Source organism: Capsicum annuum, chromosome 6, assembly GCF_002878395.1.
Source record: "Capsicum annuum cultivar UCD-10X-F1 chromosome 6, UCD10Xv1.1, whole genome shotgun sequence".
NCBI classification, from domain to species: Eukaryota; Viridiplantae; Streptophyta; class Magnoliopsida; order Solanales; family Solanaceae; genus Capsicum; species Capsicum annuum.
The window spans coordinates 72,676,920-72,697,607 of record NC_061116.1 but is presented as its reverse complement, the minus strand read 5'-3'; the positions used below and the strand labels follow the sequence as shown (position 1 = coordinate 72,697,607).

General features: G+C 40.4%; 1 pseudogene; it reads right to left on the bottom strand.

Moving 5' to 3' along the window:
* LOC107852782 overlaps positions 1 to 20,038 on the bottom strand; it is a 22,919-nt pseudogene extending 2,881 nt beyond the window's left edge.
* Between the last annotated feature and the right edge of the window lie 650 nt (positions 20,039 to 20,688).

Genomic DNA, 20,688 nt, shown 5'->3' with positions numbered 1-20,688 from the left:
GGGGGGCGCGTGGATAGCGACGGTAGGCTGAGGGTTGGGTCTTGGAATATAGGGACCCTTCAGGGGAAGTCCATAGAGCTGGTGAAGATTCTTAGGAAGAGAAGGATCAACCTTGCGTGTGTCCAAGAGACCAAGTGGGTAGGGTCTAAGGCTAGGGATGTGGACGGTTACAAGCTGTGGTACTCTGGGAGCGACAGGCGTAGGAATGGAGTTGGCATCTTGGTAGATGAAGAGCTTAGAGGTCAGGTAGTGGAGGTGAAGAGGATCAACGATAGGTTGATGACTATTAAGTTGGTCATTCGGGGGTTTACCCTGAACGTGTGTAGTGCCTATGCGCCGCATGTGGGATCGGAGGGGGAGGAGAAGGTGCGGTTCTGGGAGGCTTTGGAGGAGGTGGTGAGAGGCGTGCCCAGTTCGGAGAAGATTGTTGTAGCGGGGGATTTCAACGGGCACATCGGGGCGCTACCGGGAGGCTTTGGGGATGTGCATGGTGGTTTTGGTTTTGGGGAGAGAAATGAAGAGGGTGCGACCCTATTGGAGTTTGCGAGGGCGTTTGGGCTGGTGGTGGTGAACTCGGGCTTCCCGAAGAAGGACGAGCACCTGATCACTTTTCGGAGCGCGATAGCCGGGACCCAGATTGACTTTTTGTTGCTTAGGAAAGGGGATAGGGCGTTGTGTAAAGACTGTAAAGTCATCCCGAGTGAGAATCTTTCGACCCAACATAGGCTCTTGGTTATGGATTTGGGTATAAAGAAGAATAGAAAGAGGAGGGGTAAGGAGTGTAGACCGAGAATTAAGTGGGGCGGCTTGACGCCAGTGAATGCGTGGGAGATAGGGGAGAGGTTGGCGGGAATGGAGGTGTGGGAGTGTAGGGGGGACGTGGATAATATGTGGGACAGGGCGGCAACGTGCATCAGGGAGAATGCAAGGGAGGTGTTGGGTGTTTCTAGGGGCCGGGCCGGACATCATCGGGGGGATTGGTGGTGGAATGAAGAGGTGGGGAAGAAAGTGGTGACCAAGAAAGAGGCGTATGCTAAGTTGGTGGAAAGCAAGGACGAAGAAGAGAAGCGGGTAAACAGGAAAGAGTACAAGCTAGCGAGGAAGGAGGCGAAGTCAGCGGTCACGGCAGCTAAGACGGCCGCTTTTGAGAGCTTGTATGCAGGGTTACAGGGGAAAGGAGGGGAGAAAAAGTTGTTCCGACTCGCTAAGGCTAGGGAGAGGAAGGGTCGTGACCTCGATCAGGTGAGGTGCATTAAGGGGGAGGACGGTAGAGTGTTGGTGGAGGACGGCCACATAAAGAAGAGATGGCAGTCGTACTTTCATAGGCTCTTGAATGACGAGGGGGACAGAGCTATTGTGTTAGGGGAACTGGAGCACTCAGGGGAGTGTCGGGATTTTAGCTATTGTAGACGTTTTAAGGTAGACGAGGTTAGACAGGCAGTCCGCAGGATGCGAAGGGGTAGGGCGACGGGGCCGGATGAGATACCGGTGGAGTTTTGGAAGTTCGTTGGAGAGGCTGGTGTAAGGTGGTTGACTGCATTGTTCAATGAAATTTTCAGGACGGCAAAGATGCCCGAGGCGTGGAGGTGGAGTACCATGATCCCCCTCTATAAGAATAAGGGGGACATTCAGTGTTGCAATAACTATAGGGGGATTAAGTTACTGAGTCACTCTATGAAGATATGGGAGAGAGTGGTCGAGGTGAGGCTGAGACGGATAGTGTCTATTTCGGAAAACCAGTTCGGATTTATGCCCGGCCGCTCGACGACGGAGGCAATCCACCTGGTACGGAGGTTGGTGGAGCAGTATAGGGAGAGGAAGAAGGATCTGCACATGGTGTTCATCGACCTGGAAAAGGCGTACGACAAAGTCCCCAGGGAAGTGCTTTGGAGATGCTTGGAGGCGAGTGGAGTACCGCAAGCATATATCAGAGTAATTAAGGATATGTATGAGGGAGCGAAAACCCAGGTGAGGACGGCGGGAGGAGACTCAGAGCATTTCACTGTCCTGACAGGATTGCATCAGGGATCTACTCTTAGTCCCTTTTTGTTTGCGTTAGTAATGGATGTGTTGACGCGGCGTATCCAAGGAGAGGTGCCGTGGTGTATGCTTTTTGCAGACGATGTAGTCCTGATAGATGAGACTCGAGGGGGTGTGAATGACAAATTAGAGTTGTGGAGGCAAACTCTGGAGTCTAAAGGGTTCAGGGTGAGCAGAACCAAGACAGAGTATGTGGAATGTAAGTTTAATGACGTGAGGTGGGAGAATGAGGTAGGAGTGACGCTAGAAGCACAGGAGGTAGGGAAGAGGGATAAGTTCAAGTATCTCGGGTCCGTGATCCAGAGTAACGGTGAGATTGACGAGGATGTCTCGCATCGTATTGGGGCGGGATGGATGAAGTGGAAACTCGCATCGGGGGTGCTGTGTGATAAGAAGGTGCCGCCCAAGCTTAAAGGCAAATTCTATAGGGTGGTAGTCCGTCCGGCCTTGCTGTATGGAGCGGAGTGTTGGCCAGTTAAGAACTCCCACATCTAAAAAATGAAGGTGGCAGAAATGCGGATGTTGCGCTGGATGTGTGGACTGACCCGAGGGGATAGAGTTCGGAATGAGACTATCCGGGAGAAGGTTGGTGTGACTTCAGTGGAGTGTAAGATGCGGGAAGCACGATTGAGATGGTTCGGACACGTGAAGAGGAGGGGCATGGATGCCCCGGTCCGTAGGTGTGAGAGGCTAGCGTTGGATGGTTTTAGACGGGGAAGGGGTAGACCGAAGAAGTACTGGGGTGAGGTGATTAGGCGGGACATGGAACAGTTACAGCTCACCGAGGACATGACCCTAGATAGGAAGGTCTGAAAGATGCGAATTACGGCAGAGGATTAGGGCCAGTTCGGGTCGCTAGTGTAGGGAATTAATTGGTGGGGGTGTATTCCTGTTATGATTCCGTATTCAGTGTTTCGTGTTCCGTGTTTCATGTTTATTACGAATCTGTGTGCTTTCCTCTGCTTTATATTCCTGCATTCCTGCTTTACTCTGTTTTATATTCCTTATGGGTGCCGTATCTATGTTATGTCATCTGCTTCTGTGCTGTACTATGTGTTTGTGTGATATCTCGTGACTTGAGCCGGGGGTCTTTCGGAAACAGCCTTTCTACTTCATCAGAGGTAGAGGTATGGACTGCGTACATCTTACCCCCCCAGACCCCACCAAGTGGGAATACACTGGGTTTGTTGTTGTTGTTGTTGTTGTTGTTATTTTAACGAATAAAACATTTTCTTATTTTTGATGGGTAGAAGTAACGTTGAACACGACTTTCAATTGACTGGAGAGTTAACTGCTTCAGACATTTTGACCTTGTAACTAGAATATATGTGATGAAATCAAGCACCATTTATTGTCTCTTAGTTTCCATGTGAATAGGAATGGAATTGACATCTTCAAAGGCATCTTTAAGGTGCGACTTAAGGCCTGCCTAAATGCAAGGCAACATCATAAAATTCTCTTGGGAAATAGGGAAATTGGAGAGAATCCTTTAAAGCATACCCTTCTGGGGTTTACGCCTAGGTTTCAAGCATAGACGGTGCATTTTATTAGCTCTTTATGACGATGTTAGCTTCTGGGACGTATTTTTAGTTGCTGATCTTTAGATTGACTCAATATCATAAAGTAAATTTGTGACAATGGTTTTATTAACAATGTTAGCTACTGTGTTTAACAATGGTTTCTTTTAACCCTGGTAAGAAGAGGAAAAAGATGAAGTGAAATGTTGGGTTTTGTTTTGGACGTATGGATTAAATAAAAAACGGGACGGGGTCAAATTAATTGGTAATGATCCCAAGATATGGGTGGGTTTTTAATTAATTTAAGTTAATTATAGGATGCCCAATGGAGAAGCAACAAGTCATTAATAAAAATTATAATTTGGAGGCCACTAAGAATAAGGGCAATATAGGGCCCAAAGGTAGACGTCGGGGGTATTTGGGGCTAATAGATGGACAGAGGGTTGTTTTGTAACATTTCCAATATTTGAAGGGTATTTTAGGCCCTCCGTATAAAGTATATCCAAAAGAAAGGGAAACGGAATGATAAGCGAGTGAAAGTCCAGTACTGCTCTTTGAATAACTACCAAGATGAAACAATCAATCAACACTTTTCAATGCAGCTTCTTGGTATATATTAAAGTTTTCCTTGAGAAGATGGGTAATCACATAGAGGAGACTAGGATTTTCTGCATATACAACAACATACCCAGCGTATTCCCACATAGTGGAGTATCGGGAAGGTAGAGTGTACGCAGACCATACCACTACCTCAGGTGAAGTAGAGAGGCTATTTTCGATAGACCCCCGACTTAGGACCGATAACAGTATAGCAATCACAAAACATAAATTCATATAGACTAGTACAATATGCAAAATAAACTAACACCGTTATCCACAAAATAATACTACAACCACACGATAATACAAAAAACTATCTATCCGAGATCATAGATATCATCACTCAACACCACGAACAAGAAACTACAAACACAAATAAAGAACGCTCCCCTACTGTAACCAACGCGCTCCCACGCCCTAACCCTTTACCATAATCCGCATCCTCCACACTTTACTATCAAGGGTCATGTCCCCCGTAAGCTGTAACTGCTCCATATCATGCCTAATCACCTCCCTCCAATATTTCTTCGACCTACCTCTACCCCGCCTAAAACCATCCACATTCAGTGTCTCAAACCTCCGCACTGGAGCATCAGAGTCACTCCTCACCACATGCCCGTACCAACGTAACCTCACTTCTTGCATCTTGTCCTCCACCGAAGCCACTCCCAACTTCTCCCGAATAATCTCATTCCTCGCCCCATCTTTCCTGGTATGGCCACACATCTATCGCTACATCCTCAACTCCGCCACCTCCAACTTTTAGATATGGGAGTTCTTAACTGATCAACACTCCGCTCCATACAACATAGTGAACGAACTACCACTCTGTGGAACTTACCTTTAAACTTCGGGGGCATCTTCTTATCACATAAAACTCCCAAAGCGAACCTCCAACCATCCTGCCCCAATACGATGCGTGACGTCCTCATCAATCTTACCATTGGTCTGAATCATAGACCCCGACTACTTGAAACTCTCCCTCCTCGGAATGGCCTGAGGGTCCAGCTTTACAACCACGTCAGCCTCCTGCGACACATCACTAAACTTACACTCCACAAGTACTATGTCTTGGTCCTGCTCAACCGAAATCTTCTAAACTCAAGGGTCTGGCTCCAAATCTCCAACTTATTAACTCCTCCCCGAGTCTCGTCAATCAGTACCACATCTTCAACAAATTACACCAAGGCACCTTCCCTTGAATACGTCACGTCAAAACATCCATCACCAAGACAAATAAAAAAAGGTTAAGAGTCAATCCCGGGTGCAAACTTATCAAAATCGAAAAGTACTTCGAATCACCCCCCTACCGTCCTCACACGAGTCTTTGTGCAATCATACGTCCTTAATCGACCTAGTGTACGCCACGGGCACCCCTTTAGCCTCCAAGCACCTCCACAGAATCTACCAAAGAACTCTGTCATATGCCTTCTCAAGATCAATAAACATCATGTGCAAGTCCTTCTTCCTTTTTCGAAACTGCTCCACTAATCTCCTCACAAGGAGAATGACCTCCGTAGTCGAGCGAACTACCATGAAACCGAACTGATTCTCAGAGATAGTCACGATCCTCCTCAGCCTCAACTCTACCACCCTTTCCCAAACCCTTCATTGCATGACTCAACAACTTAATACCTCTGTAGTTGTTGCAACTCTGGATTTCTCCTTGTTCTTATACAATGAATCATCGTACTCACTCATGACCTCACTCATGCATGCATAGTATATTGCATTTGCATTCAAGGAATGCAAAAAAAGGTGAGCAATACAAGCAAGGATATTGAGATGGTGTTTCCTGAATTAGTTATTGAAGTAAAATCCAGCAGAAAATTCAAATTCTCATAAATGTGGAGGACTTTGTAATAATTGGTTTACCTAATAGCTTAACAATGCTCACATAGAGATGTACATCCAAATAACACACAAACACATTTCAGAAAAATGCATCCCCAAAGCAGTTATTTAAGGGCGAAAAATGACCTGCAGAACTCGGACAGAGGGAGGAGACTGGGTTTGCATTATCAAGGGGGAATCCCTATGGCTCCAGTTTGTAAGGGCAGTTGGAAGGTTGTTTCCAACGAGGTCTCCTTTTTTCAACCTTGTCGAACATAGAAACTAAAGTAACAAGGATTCATATGATCCCGTACTACTATGCAAGGAGGAAGAAAGATAGTGGGTGGGACAGTGGGTCTGGATGAAGGAGGGTTTAAAGCAGGGGAAGTAGGTAGCAGGTTGTTGGCTATTGGATTCACCGTAGGCGAACAAAGAAGGATGATTGTGCCAAAGGTAAGGATAAAAGGGAGCATCATGGAGAAGGAAACACTATTTCGATAGAAGATACGAATGGTTTATAGAGGAAGAAGAAGAAACGGGTGGATAGGGGACAAAATCCTTGGATATCGGGAGTTCGTAAGGGTCTCTAATGAGGAAAATAAGAAAAGGGTGTTGGACCTAATAGGAACATTGAGAAGAATAGCAAGGGGATAACAAGGGACATGGGAGTGGCGACGGGAAATTGGGACCCTGTAGAGGAACTTGATGGTGGAGGAGGAGAGTTAGGGCCTGGGGGTATTGGGAGATAGGGTGGACGGGAAAAAAAGAAGCAAAGAGTATTATTTGTAGAAAATAATAATATCGTGAACTTGTGGTATGCAAAAAAGATAAATGATCATATACGTCATGGTCAAAGTGAGATTTAGGCAATGGGGAGCGTGGTTGGTCTGCCTTTGAGTTACGAAGATAAAGGTCATCACCTACACAATAGTAAGATACTTTTGAGGGGCAATGTTAATGGACCATCTCAACCAAAGTGAAAGTATGTTACTATATGATGGTAGAAAGTTGGAAATGAAAGAATGGATGAAGGGCCTCAGTTCTCCATCAAGCTAAATCTACAAAGTTGGAGAGCACCACAGAATGCGTTTTTTTTGTTTTTTTTTTTTTTGGGGGGGGGGGGGGGGGGGGGGCATGGGCTGGTGGGGAAATAAATAAATGAGGAGTTCGAGGATCAGCTAATTTATTTTTATGGAACACTGGCAATTGGCAAATACCATGGATGACTAGGGGATACAATTACTGCTATAAGGCAGTGTTTGGATAGATTTTTTTTAAGTAGCTTATAAGCTAAAAACTAAAAGCCATAAGTTGGGATTACCCTGCTTTTAGCTTTTAGCTAATTTTTGTACAGTCCAAAAGAAAGTTCTTAAAAGCACTTTGTTTTTCCTAAATACCTCCAAAAATAAAAAAAGAGCTTAAAGGCCAAAGGGACTTAAAATAAGTCAATCCAAACACCCTCTAAGGTATACGTAGAAAAGGTGTTGGGTGCATATGGTGCAAGTCCTCAACAGAAATGGAGGATCTTCAGAGTTCATAAGGATTACCAGTTAATTATTGGTCTTTTCCTTTTAGTAGGTGCGCAGTAGGCATGGACCAGGGCAAAGAGGTCAAAGTTAAGTTTTGATACATTCTTGTTATTCACCTTATGGGAGATGACCAAATTGATTCAAATCACACTTCTCAAATTAGAGTAACACCATTTCCCAATGTTGCTAGATTGTACTAGACAGCTAAAAGCATGAACACCTTTCGTTATTCAAAGAGAGAGAAGGGACTCTGATGAAAAAGAGAAGCCCCTCAAGCTTGGTTGGGATATATAGTAATTACAGCATGAACTTTGGTAAGTGTGTAATTACACAATCAGAATCCTAATCAAATCATTCCAAATTACTGAAAATCATATAGTATCTCTACATACCCCCTACCCCCACACCTCCTTCGCAAGCTAGAGCGTACCTATCATAAGCTCCAAGCCTGTTACAAATTTATTCGATCTGAGGTCCTATAAGGAGTTTAGGGGTTGTTTAGTAGGGTGTATATGGATAGTGTAAAATATGGTGTATTAGTAATGCTAATATTAGTTACGACTTCCTGAGATTTTTCTTATGCAGTTTTTGCTTTGGTTTATTAAAAATAACATGCATTGCATACTTTTTTAAAGAAGATATATATTTACAAAAATATCCACCACAAATATGGTAAAAAAAGTGTGGAAAAGGTTTTAAAGGACAATTGTCTTCAGTCATGCTATGCATTATGCATGCATTAGAATCCATTGCATTACTAATACCATGGATTTTGAGGTATTAGTAATACATACCTCAATGCACAGTTAGAGTGTAGAACTAATGCAAAAATTAGTTACACATAGGCTAAAAAATGTACCAAACAAGGTAATTGTAGTACATAAGACTGATGCAAGCATTACTTTTTTTAATACATTCTACCAAATGACCCCTTTGTGAACACATCTGCTAATTTTGATCATTCAAGTCAACAAAGCCGATAGCTATGCATGACTCGAGCTTCCGTCTAATGAAATGGTAGTTCACCTTTATATGTTTTGTCCTCTCATGAAAAACAAGATTTGTTAGAAGTATGAATAGCATCTTGATTGTCACATTAGCTTCATCCTTTTGGCCTCTACACACCTTAATTCTTGAAGTTGTGTCAACCAGATAAGCTCACAAGTAGCAAGTCATAGCTCAATATTCTGCTTCAACGCTAGATCTGGCGACAACATCTTGCTTCTTATTTTTCCAAACAAGCAGGTTTCCTCCCATATGAGATAATATCTAGAAGTGGAACATCTATCTGATCGAGCCACTAACCTGTTGCACCTATCTGTAATAGAACATCGAACAATGTCGACGAGATGACCGTTGTCTTCATATACCAATTCTTGTTCTAGAGTTTCTTTTTTTTTTTGGAAATCGGTAAATGTCATTCTGGAGCTTCTTTTATGCATCTGGGTTACGGATTACTGCATCCCAATGACCTTTACAAAGTTTGGAGACACGGACAACACTTCTTAAAATGAATATCAGATTGTGTAATTGTGAGAATTCAACTTGCAGACCAATCTTCGGTATCTTCTACATTCTTCCAACAGCTCCCCCATGTCCAGGCACAAGTTTGATATTTTGATCCATAGCATCAACGAGTTTGCAATCAATCATGTATGTCTTCTCTAATATGTCTAAACCATACTTTCTGGAGAAATTGCAAAGCCGGTCTTGTGTTCTGTCGTTTCAATCCCCAAGAAGAATTTTAAGTTTCCCTAATCCTTGGCTTGAAAGATGTCGGACAGATGTTGCAACAGCGGAGAAATTCCTTCCTATTCATTACTTGTTATGATGATGTCATCAACATAGACTACTAGATAGATACATTTAACTAGACCATCATGTTGATCAGAAAAAGCTGCACTTCAAGTCACACCGAACTGTTGAATCATCAAACCGAATCTCTTAAACCATGCTCTTGAAGATTGTTTTCATTTATAAAATGATCGCTTCAGACGATATACCAAGTGTGACTCCCCCTGAGCAACGAATCTTAGTGGCTACCATACATACCTCCTTGGCTAGATCTCCAGGCAAAAACGCATTTTTGTTATCTAGTTGATGGAACATTCAATGACATATTGCTGCTAAGGAGATGAGTATTCGAAAAGACGCAATTTGGCAACGGGGGACAATGTATCACCATAATCAAGATCATAAATTTGAGTATATCTTTTGGTAACATGTCTGGCCTTCAACTAATCAATCTCGTCGTAGGACCTACTTTGACTGTATAGACCAAACGGCATCCAACAACCGTGTATATACCCTCATGCAAGCATTCACCATTGGCCGAGCGAATAAGTCAACTTCAAAGTGGATTTATTGTGTAAAGAGTGTGTTATGACTCGTGGCCACCTGTGGGGCGGCTTCCATTATGGCATGTGTCCATCCTAGATGAATGCTTTGCTAACAATCTTTAGGTATAGAAACAAAAGACAAAGTGGATACAAAGGTATAGTATGATGGAGATAATCGATCATAACTCAAGCAACTATAGATAGGATGTTGATTTTAGGTAGTGTGAATACTTTTGCAAGTGACATGGGTGGAGTTGCTATGTCCGATGAAGGCATGAACGGAACAGGTGATGAGGAATCAGGAGATGAATCATCAGGAGCTAAGAAGAATTGTATTTAGTGTTAGTAGGAAGACAAGGACGTCAGGTATAAACCTGACGAGGAGGGCTAGAGTTGCCCAGGCTAACTTCTGGTGTGGAAAGTATATGGACTGGCAGAACTTGTGGAATTAGATTTCTGTTTGTAGTGTTTGGTGAAAAATAGAGAGATGTCTCAAAGGTCATATCTGTTGAATTTTGTTCTTGGAACACAACATCTGTAACCTTTTTGGAGACGAGAGTATCCTAGGAAGATATGTTTAACCGATTTGGCCTGAAATATATTCTTCCTAGGATTATGGTCATGAACACAACAAACAGAACCAAACAATTGCAACAGAAGATTGTGAGAATTTTGACTAAGAAAGACAACTAAAGAGAGGACGTAGAAAATAGAAGGCATATGGTTAATCAGATAACTAGTGAAAATGGAATCTCCCAAAAACGAAGCAGCACGTGATGGTGTATAAGAAAGGTATGGGCAGTTTCAGTAAGATGCCAGATTTTTCATTCGAAACTCCAATTCGTTGCGGAGTATATGCACAAGAAGTCTAGTGCATAACTCCCTGTGAAGACATGAAACTGGCAAAAGGAGATAAGTGCTCCTTGCCATTATCACAGTGTACATAACTCTAATAAAACACCGAATTGATTATGAATATAAAACTTTTGAAAGATAGAAAATAACTCAAAATGATTCTTCATTAGAAACACCCATATGCAACGGGAATAGTCATCAATGAGGGCCACAAAATAATGAAACCCTGATTAAACACACATGACTTGAACCCTGTATGTCGAGTGCACAATTTCAAACATAGATGAGACCATTTTATACTTTTTTGGAAAAGAAGTGCGAGCATGTTTCTCAAGCTGACATGACTCACATACAGAAAAAGACAATTTCTGAAGCTTTGCAAGACTTGGATGACCCAGACAGTTCTGGAGGAGATAAGCAGAGGTAGAGAAATAAGGCCAACTAGTGATTGTTGCATGGTCAAATGATACAGTCCTTGTGACTCATGTCTTGTTCCAATTGTTTTCGCCATACTCCAATTCTGCACAACAACAGAACTAGCCAAAACATCTGACTGTGCAATTTAGGATTTTGGTTAGCTTGGTGAGATTTCCAACAGGAAGCTCAATTGTTTCTTTCCAGCTCCAGAATCCTAGGACGGCGGACCTACTTACCGCTTACCTGTATTTTTTTCTTACTAGTCATGAAGGCACTGAGTAAGATGATGGATACAGCATAGAAAGGAAATACATAAAGGTATTCACAACCAAAGTAGAGGGTCGAACAGCATCAAGGTATCACATCCATTGTTTGCTAAGAACACTCTCGTACTTTGTGATGTCAATGTAACATAGGTACAAAGAGTCTGGTTTTGCTATGGTTACAAACATTATCAAATTTGAAGATCAACAGGACAGTGCAAGTTCATCTCTGGGGGAGAAATTGGCAACATGCCACATTGAGCAAATAGCATAGGTCTTCACAGTTACAGGATTGAAGCATTACAAACGACCTATCTAGGCCTACCTCTTGGGATGTCAAACAAGGACCCGTTAGTATGGAACCCGACAATTAAGGGGTTGAGGAAAAGACTAGATGGATGGCAAACAAGCTACTTGGAAAAACAAGGAGACAAGGTATTGAGTAAAGGCATCCTAGCAAGCTTCCAAACATACTTTGTCTCTTAAGCATACTCCAGCGGTAGTCATACCGCAAGTAGAGAGGATTCAAAGGAACTTCATGAGGATTACAAAGAGGACAAAAAGTTCCATCTAATTTGTGGGAAGGTCACGTTTCCAATTCAAACACTATGGATTAGGATGAAGGATTTGAAGTTGTTGCATAGAAACATTACTAATGAAATTCTTATGGAAGTTCAGGAATGAGAAACAAGCACTTTGGACCTTTGCAGGACATTTTTTGAGGACAATCGTGATTTTTAGGATAATCATAGTCGACAAGTACAAAAGCAAGGAGGGTAGAGGAACCAACATCACAATGCCATATGGATGCGGACAATATAGGAACACAATGGAAATGTGTGAGGATTTTTTATTCAAAGTGGGACAAGACTCAAGAGAGCAGAATAAGTTTTAAAGTTGTTTGGAGCACAGATGGTGGGGGATGACCCTGAGCCTGAGGTGTATGCTTTCTCCATGTTCAGATCTTCTGCTCGAAAACAGAATAAGTAGCAAAACTGTTGCAACTAAAAGGTGGTTGAATAATATGGGATTTAAAATCTACAAGGAAGACGATGAGCTAGTTCCAAATTTTAATGCGCTGCTATGCAAAAACATTCTGGTGGAACAGGAAGTTTTGGATCTGGCTCAAATAGAGGAAAGGAGCTTGTTTTGTGGAGAGAGAAACTGAATTTTCAAGCATATCAGTTGGATCCATATATCACCATAGAAGATATCCTCCTTCTTTTGGCTGGTCACAAAAGAGGTGATTCTCATCAGTCAATCTGAGAAGAAGACGGTAACTTGTATCAACCAGTGCTTCATGTACAAGAGATCGGGCAGATTGAAGACCACCTACTGCTACACTGTTAAGCTGTAAGTCAGATATGGTGTATGGTGCTAGCATAGAGTGGCAAAGCCATCCTCAGTGAAGTACATGTTGTATAGCTAGATTTTTAAAAGAGGAAGTAGAGCCTGATGAGAAGTAACTCCTCTAGCGCCAATGTGATTCATTTGAAGAGAGACAAATAGGAGAGTTTTTAAGGCAATGCTAAGCACTTCTGTATGGATGAGAGAAAGCACATTGTTCTTAGCTAATTTTTGGAGCATGAACGAACTTCCAGATAATATAGATTATTCAGTGCTTTTTGTAGAGTATAAATTTGCTTGTGTAAAATTGTCTACTTTTTGTTTACCTTATGCATACCGAAGAAAAAAAGAGATTTTTCCCTGGTCCAGATGAAATCTTTAACTAATCCAAGAAGAAGGCCAAAAAAAAAAAGATGGTACCAATACTGATCTTTTATATCACTTAAAAACTTCCTCCATGGACTGACCTAGTGACCAATCAGTTGTAATCATAGTGTTCATATTCAAAGAAAAAGAATGTATTTGTCACAAACTCTGTTGGCTTTTGCTTTGGTTTGCAAAAAAGGACCCTGCGAAAAGAGGCAATGCTCTCATCAAAGTAGCTAGAGATATCCACTTTGGGGCACCAAGATAACAGATACTAGACAACAACAGCATACCCAGTACAGCGGTGTAAAGTGGTAATATTTTTAAGATGGTATCAAGCTCACTATTCTTTTAATTGGATTTGCGAAGAGATAAGAAAATAGACTGATCAATGACTTGTGTGTATTATTATTGTAAGAGGAAAGTTTGGATATAGTCCAACGAAGTCCTGACTTATTCTTAAACTTCTCAAATAGGACTTGAGGATTCCTACATATACTAGCTTATTCCCATTTCAAACAAAATACTGACTTGAGCATCCATGATTACAGCATTACGCAAACTGCAGATAAATTTGAGTTCTGACCTTATTTTGATATAGCAAAAAGAGCCTTCAAGGTTTCCTTACTTGTGCGATCATCACTGGCAGACTCTTAACATGTTCAAAAGTTGTTGAGCCCCACCAATCTCAACTATTTTCATCCTTTTTTCATCTAGGAAGCAAAAAAGCACAGGGATAAAAGATTCACTGATAAGAATCTAATAAAATCTCATGATCTGTTCAAATAGCAGTCGAATATTTTTTATTTTTTTTTGATAAACAGTAATTGTATTCTTCCGCAATAAGGGAGCTCTGGCAACCTTCAAAAAATTACAAGGGCAAGTAATCATAATTACAGAGAACCTAAAAAGTCTACTAACTGTTCTACTTCATCTATACCCTCTTCGTTACACCAAAAATACGTGGTAATGCAATTTTCTTTAACTTTCTGCATTGAGTTGGTAGTATTCTCGAAACATCTGTTGTTTCTTTCCTTCCAAATGGACCACCATATGCATGAAGGGATTATTCTCCACCATTTTTCCTGAGTCTTGCTCCCCCATCTCCTCATCCAACAGCTTAAAAGATCTGCAGTATGCTCTGGCATCACCCATGGTCCTTGGATAAGGTTGAGGAACATGTGCCACACTGGACAGTGAATCTACAATGAAGGAATAAATGGATGTTTGTTTCCTCCTTTTCATTACAAAAAAACACCTATAGACAATCTAGAAACCCCTTCTTTTTAGCTTCTCTTGAGTTAGACATGCTCTTCTACTCACCAACCATGTGAAATACTTCACCTTGGTTGGGATATTGCACTTCCAGACTTGTTTCCAAGGTCCGGAAATGCTCCCAAGTTGTATCATAAGGTCTCTTTTGTAGAGTCTTCCTTCAGAAAACCTCTCATCCCTTTCATGCCTCCATCTTACAGTATCACATTCAGCGTTTAGGCCCGAGAAATCATTCAATCTCTATAGTAATTCAGCAACTCTCTCCACCTCCCAGTCATTCAGAAGCCACCCTTGTGGAGACCAAGTCTCAACAATAGATGCTCCTGAGTTACCACAAAAAGAGAAAAGATCTAAAAAGGCTTCCATAAGAGAATTTTGGCAATCCATTTGTCTTTGTCTTTCCAGAAGAGAATCCTATTACCCTCTTCCACCTTGTAACATATATTCTTACTCAGTTCGGACCATAAATTCCTGATAGTCCTCCAAACTGAGACCCCCTAGGTGTTGGTCACAATGTTGGAGGTCCAACGATCAGCTTGCCCATACTAGCTTATGATGACTTTCTTCCAGAGAGCATGGACTTCTTTATTAAATCTCCATAGCCACTTTGATAATAAACACCTATTTTGTAACCCCAAGTTCTTAATATCAAGTCCACCTGATTGTTTACTAAGTTGTGCAGTTTGCCACTTCACTAAATGAATGTCTTTTCCTTGTTGCCCGACCAATGGAAGTCCCTCCTTAATTTATTCAATCTTTCTTCCACCTTAACAGGTAGTGGGAAAAGAGACATGACATAAGTAGTCAGCACATCCAGAACAAAGTTGATCAAAGTTGTTCTTCCTCCCAAGGATAGATATTGAGACTTCCAAGTGGCTAATTTCTTGTCAGTCTTCTCCACAATTCCATCCCATATCTCAGCCTCCATATGCTTTTATCCCAAGGGCATTCCCAGAGAGTAAGGGAAATTTTCAATCTTGCAACTCAATATATTAGCTAGACCTTGGATGTTGAGAACTTCCTTTACTTGAAACATGTTGCTCTTTCTCCAATTAACACAGTCACTGAAACTTGACACTGCTTGAAAAACTACTAAAATAACCCTAATAAAGCACACTTGTTCCGCTTTAGCCTCGCATAGCAACACAGTATCATCTGCATAAAGGAGCTGGCAGATTTGCAATTCTTCACCAGCTTGACTGCCCATCTTAAAACCTTTCAACCAACTTCTCTGAGTAGCCACCCTCAACATGCTATTAAGCCCCTCCATAGCTAGGATGAAAAGGAAAGGGGAAAGAGGATCCCCTGTGTTAACTGTCTTAACCCTCTCTCTGAAGGAAAAAAACCAGCAGGTTCTCTATTGATCAAAATAGAGAACCTGACAGTTCTAATGCAAAAGCTTATCCACTTCACCCATTTTTCTCCAAATCCCATCTGTCTCAAAATATTAATAAGAAAAGCCCAGTTCACATGATCATAAGCTTTTTCAATATCAAGCTTACACATGATCCTTAGAGCTACATCTTTGAGCCTTCAATCCACACATTCACTAGCTATCAAAGCAGCATCTATAATCTGCCTCCCTTGGATGAAAGTCATTTGATGTTTTTTGACTAGCTTGTTGATTACCCTCTTCAACCTTTCTGCCAGAAGCTTGGTAGAAATCTTATAAACTCCACCAATGAGACTTATTGGCCTAAATTCTCTAAGTTCAATTGCCCCGATTACTTTGGGATAAGAGCCACAAAAGTACCATTGAGACACCTCTCAAATTCGTGTCTCTCATGGAAATGATTGACAACATTCATAACATCTACCTTCAGCAACTCCCAAAAAGTTTGAAAAAAACTCGTGGAAAACCATCTGGACCTGGAGCTTTAGCACTAGCACATGACTTAATACAATACAACACTTCCACCTCTTCAAATTGTCTTTGTAGCCAGCTTCTTTCTTCATCATTAATACACTCTGCTCCATGGAATTTGAACTCAGGTCTCCAGGGTTCACTTTCTTTATACAGTGTCTGATAGAAACTAATGATCTCTCTCTTGATCTCATCTGGTTCTGTGATAGAATTCCCCTCCACCATCAAAGCATCAATAGAGTTGAACCTTTTGTGAGTTGTGGAAACCTTGTGGAAAAATTTGATATTTTTATCACCCTACTTTAGCCACTGTACCCTAGATCTCTACCTCCAAGCTATTTCCTCTTGTCTTAGCAACTTCCTCAAATTCCATAGAAAGGTGAACCTTTTGTAGAAGCTCATCCACTGTTAGTAGTCTCAACTCCTGAATTTTCTCTAGATTTGATATTTGATGTAAGAGTTCTTCTTTCCCCTATTTCCAGTTGTTTCTATATGCTAATCTCCATTCCTTCAATTTCAGTTTCAGCATTCTCAGTTTTAAAGCTAGAACAAAGGATTCTGTACCAATTACATTGAAAGACAACCACCATTCTTTGGCTTTGTCAGTAAAACCATCTACTCTCATCCACCATTGTTCAAATTTGAAATACGACTTTGCTCAAATTCAATTCACTACAATCACGCATAATGGGATTATGGTCTGATCCTATTCTAGGTAGTAGGTTTTGTATGATCTGTGTGAAAGCTTCATCCCATTGAGATGAATACAAGAATCTATCAATTCTCGAAGCCGACGCATGATTGTCTCTCCTCCAAGTAAAACAACCCCCTAATAGTGGAGGATCAAAGAATTCCATCTCATTTATCCAGTCTGTGAATTCATTCATTGGTCCCGTTATATTGTGCCCTTCTGACCTCTCACCTGTATTTCTTGTGACATTATAATCACCACAAGCCACCCAAGGTCTGTTACAATTTTTTTGATGTTGCTCAACTCTTGCCACAACTCTCTTCTGACAACAGTGTCACATGAAGCGTAGATTGCACTAAGAAACCATGTGAGCTCCTGGATGATACCTTCAAACTTCACTGATAAACTTTGGTTAGCTGCTACCACCAATTCCCCCCTCACTACTATCCCATCCCTACTGCCAATTGTGTTTAAGTGATACTCCCTCATCAATCCGTTTTGCCATAATTGTCTAAAAACATGCGCTTCATTTTTTGTCAATTTAGTTTCTATTAACACATAAATATTAGCCTTCCATTGTTGTATTATTCTTCTAACTATCACCCTCTTACTTACAGCATTTACCCCCCTAGCATTCCAAGAAGAAAATATTTCACCTTCATTGAGTGATGGTTGGTGTTATCCTCCCTCCGTTCCTTGGCTCCCTTTCTTTAAATTTCACATTGAATTCTAGGTTTCTAACCTCTTTTGAAACTGTTCTCTTGGCACAATTTCAAATAGCTTTCAAATATGTTTCGACTACAAACTTCAAATATTGCACTTTGAGCAAAAACTGTAAGCTATGTCGCTAGTCAGTTCAAGATAAACCAATGTGCAGATCCTTTAAAGTTGTATAATGTTTCAGTTATTTCAAGACTAGAAAAATCCTATTTAACAAAAAAAACACTAAGGGATTTCTTCTCATCTACCCTAGCCTTGGTTGATACGAGTCAAAGGGGCATCCTAGCTTTCGAGGACATGATTGGAGACCAATACGTAAAGACTCGAGCTTGGGGGCTGCCCAACCAAGAGAACAAGTTTTGAAGTGTCAAGAAGGCTTTCAAAACACTCCAAAGCCACCCAAGTCTACTCTCCAAGGCCGCCCCTCTTGTGGCTTTCATTAAGGGCCTTTTGGTCTTTACTATGTAATAAGTTTAGGACTATAAATAGATGCTATTAGGTCATTTGTCCATAACTTTGATATTTTGAAAGACCTCTTTGAGAGTGTAATACAAATGTGGAATCACTTGTGCAAGTGTGGATTCACTTGTGGCAACGTGGAATCGTTGTGTTGGTTACCCGTTTAGAAACGAGGGTTGCTTGGGGATTCCGGTTCCCTTGAGGTCTTCGTAAGAGTGTGGTGTTGTTATTGTGGGTCTTAGGGGTTCTGGTGTTTGATACACACTTTAGTTCCTAAAGCTTGTAATAGCTTATGTCTCACTATCTATCTTTTTCTTTATTGCAAATCGTTGGTGTTGTTCTTGCTGTCTTGTAATCGGCTTGTGTTTGCTTCCTTTGTGTTGTTGTTTTTATCTTGTTTCTTGTGTTTGTTGGCTGGTTTGTATCATTGATGGACAGGGTCTGCTACCTGTTGTTGGTGGGAGATAGCACGTATCTTGTAGAATTAGTCGAGGTGCTTGAAAGCTAGCCCAGACACCACAGTCATCAAGAAAAATGTTATTTAAGAAATACAGTTGCCTCATCATAGCACTAGGAAAAGGAACAACAATCAAATACAGGGTTGATTAGGATACTAAAATCTAAGGTACTAGAGTAGTTTCATCTTATATTGGGACAATGAAATGAATTTACTTCTTTTGTACAAGTAATTAGTAGAGAGTTCCATTAGCTTTACATTTCAAAAGAAGGTTATCCAGTAAATAAATCACGAAGAATGGGGAGCACATCCAGATGCACGAGACTCGGCTAGACAAAATTGTGCAGCTCGTAGATTATTAATACAAAAGAGGATGCAGAGGAGGTTAACGATATCAGTTAGATTTAAAATGAGCTTCTAATAACACAAAAGGATGATCAACCTAGGTTCACTGACATCATAAGTCACAGAATTATTATTTTGCCTTTCAGATACCAACTACATGTTTTCTTTGCTCCTATATCTCTTCATCAGCCTTAAAACTGAAAAGTAAATAAGTAATAGCTCCTTACTGCTCTTAAATCAAAGACATATCTGGACCCGTTACTAATAATATCACATTCCTGATATTGTGCACCAAATTGCCAACATATAATTGAACCCAATAAATAATTGTGTATACATAACTTGTCAATTTCCAAGTAGTGTGAACCAAACTTACCATCTATAGCAAAACGAGCTAATCTGGAAGCACCCATTCTTTTGAATAAGGGATCCTTGACTTGTAGAAGTGAGACAGACTGTTGCATCAGATTGTCTCCTATTCAAAACAGACATTAATATGCCAAAGACAAATCAGGAGGAAATCGATTCACGTAACCATAGAAATGAGATCTTACTTACCCATGTATGAGAAAATTTGATACCCAATAACGGTAGCAGTCCCAGCAAAAATTAATTTTAAGAGCTACCTCACTTTTCTTTGAGCTTCTTGTTCTATTGACTGTTCATCTACAAAATAAATCTCAAAGTATGAACCCAACAGACTATTGTACAAAATTGAAACCAAAAAAGAAGAAAAAAATATCTAATAAAATAATAACAAGATTTCCAATTTCAAGAATAACACTTTTGCCTACTTAACTGCACAGCTCATTTCTGTAACTGTGGAATAGCCCATCTCTATTTGTTACCTCTGGAAAAGCTGGACGTAGAAAAACGTCGGGGCTGTAAATTTATAGGCGTTCTCCTCCTCCATAGATACTGCATTTAACATCATTACACGCAGAGACCGACATAGGATTTTCATTGAGGGGTAGTATGTATATGGACTATTCGAAGGGTTCAACTCCAACCACATATATAGATAAAAAAAAGAAAAAAATTTATCATATAAAAATAATAATGTATAGCTATTTAATTGGGCATAAATTTAAAAATAAGAAAAGATTTGATAAAATTTATTAAATTATTCTTTGTTAAAAAATATATCAATATTTTTTTTAATTAAATGGAATCAATAAATATAAAAAGGATAATTGTACCTTTAAAATGTTTAAAGTTGTCAAATAAAAAAAAGGAATACTTATTTTAGAATGAATTAAAAAAATAATAATACATAATTTGAGACGAAAGAAGTATAATTTTCTGAGGAAGAATTCGGATGAACCCGATCCTACATATATATGCCACTGATTACACAAATCAGTCTATCAATTAGCTATCCGCCACTGATTACACAAGTTAATCTATCAATAAGCTATCCGCCACTAATTACACAAGTCAGTCTATCAACAAGCTAGATGATACACGCAAATTGACGAGTGATAATCATAATAATAATGAAAAGCGACTTTAGAGGAACGTACAGGGCTGAATCGCGCTATCATTGTACGCATTCTGCAACCCCAAAAAGTAGTGAACCTTCTCGAGTCTTCCCATAAAATTCTTAGTGCTGGTGGCTTCTAATATTTTCTTTTCTACTTACTTTTAAATTTTTTATATTATATATATTATAAGTATATATTTATATTTATTATTATTACTTTACTTTTTTACTCTTTCTTCTTTCTTTTTCTATATTATTTTATATTATAAGTATATATTTATATTTATT